Genomic DNA, 8,641 nt, shown 5'->3' with positions numbered 1-8,641 from the left:
CCCTGTAATCCTAGCTACTCAGGAGGCTGAGATCTGAGGATCACAGGTCAAAGCCAGCTTGGGCAGGAAAGTCAGTAAGACTCTTATCTTCAATTAACCACCTCAAAGCTGGAAGTGGAACTGTGGCTCAAATGGTAGAGTGCTAGCCTTGGGCTGAAGAGCTGAGGGGACAGTTTCCAGACCCAGAGTTCAAGCCCCACAACTGACATAAAAAAGCTGAAAGTGGATGTGCCTCAAGTGGTAGAGCACTAGCCTTGGGAATGAAAACTAAGGGACAGTACCTAGGCCCTGAACTCAAGCCCCAGTAAAAAACAACAAAAACAAGTGATACACCTGGTTTCTGGGCAAAAGATGTGAAGAGCAGTTCATTCATGGTAGTATCCACTTTCCACCAGCATAAGGCTCTATTCCCTGTGGTGCAGAAGCCTTCAGTTTTGGAGAGGCATTTCCTGGTTCCTAGACACCTGTCTTCTCTCTTTGTCTTCTCCCAGGAGAGGGCTGAGAGTGAGTCCTGGGCCTCCCTGTTAGAGCCTCACCTCATCCATGGGGACTCCATCTTCATTATCCAACTACCTCCCACATGCCTCATCTCTTAATATATCATGTGAGCAGGGAATTGCAACATAGGGATTTGGGAAAAACATTCAATCCAAAATAAAAGGGACAAGGGGCTGGGAATGTGGTTTAGTGGTAGAGTGCTTGCCTAGCGTGCATGAAGCCCTGGGTTCTTCAGTACCACATAAACAGAAAAAGCTGGAAGTGGGGCTGTGTCTCAAGTAGTAGACTGCTATCTTTGGGCAAAAGCAGCTCAGGGACAGTGCCCAGGCCCTGAGTTCAAGCCCTAGAACTGGCTTAAAAAAATAGAAGGGAGGGGCTGGGAAGGTAGCTCAGTGGTAGAGTGCATGCCTTGCAAGCATGAGGCCCTGGGTTCAATTCTTCAGCACCACATAAACAGAAAAAGCTGGAAGTGGCACTGTGGCTCCAGTGGTAGAGCAGTAGCCTTGAGCTGAAGAGCTGAGGGACAGCGCCCAGACCCAGAGTTCAGGCCCCATGACCGGCAAAAAAAAAATAGAAGGGACAATGCCCAATGTCTGGCTTTTTTGTGCTGATTTTGGGACTTGAACTCAGGGCCTGGACATTGTCCCCGAGCTTTTTTTTCCCCTCAAGGTTCGAGCTCTATCACTTGTCCCACAGCTCCACTTCCAGCTTTTTGGTAATTAATTGGAGATTAGAATCTAACACACTTTCCTGCCTGGGGCTGGTTGGTTAACACAATCCTCAAGACCTCAGCTTCCTGAGTAGCTAGGATAACAGGTTTAAATCACTAGTGCCCAGCTATAACAGTGGCTTTAACAACAGAGAAGATAATTTGCTTTGTGTAAATGAAGTCTAAGGCTGACAGGTCCAGCTTTATGTGGCTACTTTGCTCCCTAAGCTCTTTCTAGCTCTCTCAGTCATTGTCTGCACCCTTTTTTTTTTAATTTTTATTTATTTATTTATTCCAGTCCTGGGGCTTGAACTCAGGGCCTGGGAACTGTCCCTGAACTTCTTTATGCTCAAGGCTAGCACTCTACCACTTGAGCCACAGAATTACTTCTGGCTTTTTGTATTTATGTGGTACTGAGGAGTCGAACCCAGGGCTTCATGCATGCTAGGCAAACACTTTACCACTAAGCCACATTTTCAGCCGCTCTTGCTTTAATATGGCAGCTGAGTGCCAGCAATTCCATCCAAGCTTATTACCTGTCTTCAGGTGTCAACTTTGGAATATGATCATTTTCTCAGCGCTTCCCTGACCATATGTCTCCGGCTCCTATATCCTCCAACAGCCGGTCTTCCTTTGTTCTTCCTATGCCCTCCCTCCACTGCTTCTGAGGCCTCACACCTGTATGGCCTTGGGAAGGTTCCTTAACCTCCCTGCACCTCAACTTCTTCACTTGTAAAATGGGATTATACCTGACTGGGATGTAGTTCAGTGCTGAGTGCTTGCCTGGTGTGCATTAGCCTCTGGGTTTGATATGCAGCACTGGAAGTAAAATGAGGCATGAGCATTGGGCAAAGGCCAATGACCCATGATACTGAGACAAGGGTAGGCTCTTCAGATGAGCAAGGCATCATAAATGTGTCCTCTCTGCCTCTCTCTCAGGAAGAAAACAGCAAAAGAACTCATGGAAGCTGGGCACTGATAGCTCACACTTGGAATCCTAGCTACTTAGGAGACTGAGATTTGAGGGTCACAGTTCAAAGCCAGCCTAAGCAGTAAAGTCCTTGAAATTCTTGTCTCCAACTACCCAGCAAAAAACCATAAGTAGAGGTATAGCTCAAGTGGTAGAGCACCAGTTTTGAGCAAGAAGATAAGAAACACTAGCCTTGGGGCTGGGAAGGTGGCTCAGTGGTAGAGCGCTTGCCTTGCATGCTTGAGGCCCTGGGTTCGATTCCCCAGCACCACATAAGCAAAAAGAAAAAAGCCGGAAGTGGCGCTGTGGCTCAGGTGGTAGAGCGCTAGCCTTGAGCTGAAGAGCTGAGGGACAGCGCCCAGGCCCAGAGTTCAGGCCCACTACCGGACCCAAAAACAAAAAAACAAAAAAAACAAAACAAAAAAAAAGAAACACTAGCCTTGAGCAAAAGAATCTCAGGGACAGCAACCAGGCCCAGATTCAAGCCCCAGGACTAGGAAAAAAAAAAGCTAAGGAAGAGTGCAGTTTGAGCCTGTGGAGCCGTGAGTTCAGGCCCCAGTACCTATACAAAACAAAACCTAATGAATCTAGAAAACAGAGCCCAAGCCAGTGGGTATAAAGTGGAATCTGTATCAGAGCCCAAAATGGAATTACCAAGAAAAAAAATCACCAAGAAAAACCGTACAGAATATCTGTGGGATTTTTTTTTTTTTTGTCGGTCCTGGGGCTTGAACTCTGGGCCTGGGCGCTGTCCCTCAGCTCTTCAGCTCAAGGCCAGCACTCTACCACTTGAGCTACAGCACCACTTCCGGTTTTCTGGTGGTTTATTGGAGATAGGAGTCTCACAGTCTCTCCTGCCCGGGCTGGCATTGAACGGCGATCCTCAGATCTCAGCATCCTGAGTAGCTAGGATTACAGGCCTGAACCACCAGCGCCCGGCTGGATCATTTTTTTTTTTTTGGGGTCCGTTCGTGGGGCCTGAACTCTGGGCTAGGGCACTGTCCCTCAGCTCTTAGGCTCAAGGCTAGCGCTCTACCACTTGAGCCATAACGCCACTTCCAGCTTTTTTCCTTTTGCTTATGTGGTGCTAAGGAATCGAACCCAGGGCCTCAGGCATGCAAGGCAAGCGCTCTACCACTGAGCCACCTTCCCAGCCCTCTGTGGTATTTTTTTGTTTTTTGGTGCTGGTCCTGGGGTCCAAACACAGAAATTGGACAGGCACTGTCCCTGAGCTTTTGTACCCAAGGCTAGCACTGTACTATATGGGCTACAGATCCACTTTTTGGTGTTTAAGTTGGAGGTAAGAGTCCCAAGGACTTTCCTGTATTGCCTGGCTTTGAACCATGATCCTCAGTTCTCAGCCTCCTGAATAGCTAGGATTGCAGGTGTGAGCCACCAGCACATGGCTCTTATGTTTTTTGTTTTGTTTTTTGCTGATCATGGGGCTTGAACTCTGGGCCTACATGCTCTCAGCTCTTCAGCTCAAGGCTAGCACTCTACCACTTGAGCCACAGTACCACTTTCAGCTTTTTCTGCTTGTGTGGTGCTGAGGAATTGAACCCAGGGCCTCATGCATGCAAGGCAAACACTCCACCACTGAGCCACCTTCCTAGCCCCTGATGTTTTTGTTTTAACATCAGATAAAAGAGAAGGTCCCATTCCTTCAGAACTCTTCTGTGGCCCAACTGGTGATACGTACACAGAAGACAGTGTAGCCAGTTTGCTGAACAGATGGGCCCTATAGGGTGTGGGCAGAAAACCAGTTTGTTCTTGGATGGCAAGTTTATTTGTTCTGTTCAAGTTCAGTTTGTCACTGTGGAGTCAGTGCCCCACACCCTTGAAGGATGTGTGGGGCAAGTTCCATGGTTCTTTTTTTTTGTTTTTTTTGTCAGTTGTGGGGCTTGAACTTGGGGCCTGGGCACTATCCCTGAGCTGTTTTTACTCACGGCTAGCATTCTAACACTTTGAGCCACAGTGCCACTTCCAGTTTTCTGGTGGTTAATTAGAGATAGTCTCATGGACTTTCCTGTCCTGACTGGCTTCAAACCATGATCCTCATATCTCAGCCTCCTTAGTAGCCATTACAGGCATGAACCACCCTTCCATTCTGTCCTCATCATCAAGGCATTTTACCTCTTTGGATGAAGTCACCGTCCAGCTCTGTACATTTTACCTCTTTGGATGAAGTCAGCTTCCAGCTCTACCTCTGGATGAAGTCACCTTCTTAGGTGGTATACTCTTCTCTTGGTCCTGCAGGGCCTGAGACTTCTCTCTCATGCTCTTCCCCCCTCCTCCCCCATATATAATCTAGCTAGGATTATAGTCATGAACTACCCATGCCTGACTTTAGTGTAATCATTTAAAGTTACAACTTTCCCTTCAACGTATTGCTTTAGCTGCATCCCCAAACCTCATTCTGTGTAGTCTTATAGAACTCAGTCACCTCTCTCTTGCATTTGTTGGAGCTGGCCTGAACTGTGATCCTCTATTTATGACTCCATGTAGCTGGAATAGCAGGTGTAAACCATGGCACCAGTATTCTATTGGTTGGGATCTCAATACTTTTTGTTGTTGTGGTTGTTTTTAGCTCAAGGCTGGCCTCAAATTACAATCCTCCCTGCAATGGGGCTGGAAATGTGGCTTTGTGGTAGAGTGTTTGCCTAGCATGCCTGAAGCCCAGGGTTCAATTCCTCAGTACCACATACACAGAAAAAGCCAGAAATGGTGCTGTGGCTCAAGTGGTAGAGTGACTTGAGCCGAAGAGCTCAGGGACAGCACCTAGGCCCAGAGTTCAAGCCTTACGACCGAGAAAAAAAAAAAAAACCACAAATAAATAACTTTCAGCTGCCCAAGTAGCTTGTGATAGGTGGCAGTTAGATGTAAGTGATAGGAAAATACAATGGGAACCTAAAGGGAAGGATGAGATCATAAGGTCTCAGAGAAAGAACTCTATAATTAAGCTTTCCAAGCATCTGAGATGGCCCAGCAAGGTCATGAATGTCACAGGTAGATCGATAAGACTACACTCAGCCTAATGTAGGTCTAGGGACATTTGCTAAAATAGCTTATTTTTCTTTTACCTACCCAGGCCAGTAAATCATGACCTGTAGGTCAAATATAAACCCTTCCACCTAAGGGGCTCTCAGCTCCTTACATTCCAATAAAACTTGTCATAATAAAAATCATTGTGAAGGCCGGGCACTGGTGGCTCACGCCTGTAATCCTAGCTACTCAGGAGGCTGAGATCTGAGGATCTCGGTTCAAAGCCAGCCTGGGCAGGAAAGACTGTGAGACACTTATCTCCAATAAACCACTCAGAAAATGGGAAGTGGCGCTGCGCCCAGGCCCAGAGGTCAAGCCCCACGACCAACGGAAAAAAAAAAAAAATCATTGTCAAGGGCTGGGAATGTGGCTTAGTGGTAGAGTGCTTGCCTAGTATGCATGAAGCCCTGGGTTTGATTCCTCAGTACCACATGAACAGAAAAAGCCAGAAGTGGTGCTGTGGCTCAAATGGCATAGTGCTAGCCTTGAGCAAAAGAAGCTTAGGGGGGCTGGGAAGGTAGAGCGCTTGCCTTGCATGCATGAGGCCCTGGGTTCGATTCCTCAGCACCACATAAGCAGAAAAAGCCGGAAGTGGTGCTGTAACTCAAGTAGTAGAGCGCTAGTCTTGAGCTGAAGAGCTGAGGAGCAGTGTCCAGGCCCAGAGTTCAGGCCCCACAACTGGCAAAAAAAAAAAAAGAAGCTTAGAGACAGTGCCCAGGCCCCGAGTTCAAGCCCTGGCACTGGTAACACCAAAAAAATAAAAATCATCATCATTGAGGTGACCTGACCTGCCTTCCATCTGGTGAAAATGTATTCATTCTCCTGGGGTTGGAGACATGGTTCAGGTGGTAGAGCAGCAGCCAATGAGCAAAAATATCCCCATCTTGGACAAAAACACAAAACAAAAATTATTCTTTCCTAATAACCATTCCTGTCACTTTCATCTTTCAATAAGTTCAGGACTCCCTTGACTTCCTCTCCTCAGAACACAAGGACCAGAGTTGATTAGCTGCTAACTTCCAGCACCAGCTATGATTACAAGTGTGCACTACCCTGCCTAGCTCCTTGGTCTTTTTTGTTCCAATAGTTTTTTTTTTTTTGGTCATGGGGCCTGAACTCTGGGCCTGGGCACTGTCCCTGAGCTCTTCAGCTCAAGGCTAGCACTCTACTACTTGAGCCACAGCACCACCGATTTTCTGGAGATAAAGAGTTTCATGGAGTTTCTTGCCAGGGGGCTGGCTTTGAACTGTGATCCTCAGATCTCAACCTCCTGAGTAGCTAGGATTACAGGTGTGAGCCAACGGCACCTGGATGTTCCAATAATTTTGCTTTTTATAGAATATCAAATAAATAGAAGCAAATAATATGAAGGCTTTTGGGTGAGGGGGTCTAGGTTTTTTTTGTGTTTTTTTGGGGGGGGTTCGGGCGTGGGGCCTGAACTCTGGGCCTGGGCGCTGTTCCTCAGCTCTTCAGCTCAAGGCTAGTGCTCTACCACTTGAGCCACAGCGCCACTTCCAGCTTTTTTCCTTTTGCTTATGTGGTGCTGAGGAATTGAACCCAGGGCCTCATGCATGCAAGGCAAGCACTCTACCACTGAGCCACCTTCCCAGCCCCCTAGGTTTTTGTTTTTTTTTTGTCATTCATGGGGCCTGAACTCTGAATCTGGGCACTGTCCCTCAGCTCTTCAGCTCCAGGCTAGCTCCCTACCACTTGAGCCACAGTGCCACTTCTGGCTTTTTCTGCTTATGTGGTGCTAAGGAATCAAATCCAGGGCCTCATGCATGCAAGGCAAGCACTCTACCACTGAGCCCTGAGCCATCTTCCCAGCCCCGCCCTCCCCCCCTTTTTAAAACAAGATAGAAGTAATAAGAGTCATCTGGTGGCTCATGTCAAACTGAGGTCTGAAGATCACAGTTCAAAGACAGCCCAAGGAGGGAAGTCTGTGAGACTTTTATCTCCAATTAAACACCAAAAAGGCCAGAAGTGAAGCTGTAGCTCAAGTGGTACACCAATAGCCTTGAGCAAAAAAGCTGAGATAGCATCCAGGTCCTGAATTCAAGCTCCAGGACTAGCATACACACAAAACAGTCATCTACTTGTCTCATGAGGGCTGAGACCCTCAGTTGAAATCCCAATCCCAGCAGAGAAAGGAAAGAAAATATCAGCTGGGTTTGGTGGTAATCTCACCACTTTGGAGGTTGAAAATAACTCAAGTTTAAAACCAGCCCAAGCAATGATGGAGACACTGATTTTTTTGTTGTTGTTGTTGTTGGTGGTGGTGGTGGTATTGGTCGTGGGGCTTGAATTCTGGGTCTGGGCACTGTCCCTCAGCTCTTCAGCTCATGGCTAGGGCTGTACCACTTGAACCACAGTACCACTTCCAACTTTTTCTGCTTAGGTGGTTCTGAGGAATCAAACCCATACATGCTAGGCAAGCACTCTACCAAGCCACAATCCCAGGCCCCATTTCCATTCTCTCCTTGTTAGCAAAATGAGCTCCTTTCCCATAGCTAAATATACTCCTTCCCTTCTCCACAGCTTAGCATCCTCCCTTCCTGGACAACACTAGGCCCATGTAGTAAAGGCAGTAAATAATCAACTTCCAGCCCCCTCTACCTTGGGATGGCACTTCTCTGGGGCAGCTACCACCATATAAAGCAACAAAAGCCCCTTAGAGAAACCTTCAGGTCTAGGCAGCTGCAGGACCCTCATCTACCATTTGGTCAGCAGCCATCAATCCTAATCCACCATGATGAAGCCCCTGGCCCACACGTTCACACTGGGGTCTCCACCTCCTAGCCCCTTCTAGCTCCTCCTAAGCCTCCTAGGTTATATAAGTCACCTCAGACAATTGCAGGTGCTTCTTCTCACTTCTCCCTGGGAGGAGTCTTGCCACGCCCCCTCTCCCGGCAATAAACCTTTCTTTGTTCTCTGGATCCGTGTGGTTCTCTGGCAAAGTCTAATAATCTTTCATTCCTAGTTCCTCGAGTCTGTCTCTACCCATGAGTTATATAATTCACTTTTCATCAATATCCAGTGTGTCTTAAAAACCAAAGGCCAAGGCCGGGTACTGGTGGCTCATGTCTACAATCCTAGCAACTCAGGAAGCTAAGATCTGAGATCATGGTTTCAAAGCCCTATCTCTAATTAAGCACCTACAAACAGGAAGTGGGGCTGTGGCTCAAAGTGGTAGACAGCTAGCCTTGGGCAAAAGAGCTCAGAGTCAGCACCTAGGCCTGGATTTCTGCCCCAATACAAAACAAACAAACAAAAGAAGGCCTGGCATCAATGAATGACTCATGCCTGTAATCCTATGTATTCAGGAGACTGAGATCTGAGGTTGGCAGTTTGAAGCAGCAGCCAGGGAGATTCTTAAATGAAATTAACCAGCACATACAGTGCAAGTGGTAGTGCACCATTCT

This window comes from Dipodomys spectabilis, unplaced genomic scaffold (assembly GCF_019054845.1).
Source record: "Dipodomys spectabilis isolate Male_0828 unplaced genomic scaffold, ASM1905484v1 ptg000317l, whole genome shotgun sequence".
Taxonomy (NCBI): Eukaryota; Metazoa; Chordata; class Mammalia; order Rodentia; family Heteromyidae; genus Dipodomys; species Dipodomys spectabilis.
The sequence above is the reverse complement of the archived record's forward strand: the minus strand, read 5'-3'. Positions refer to the sequence as shown.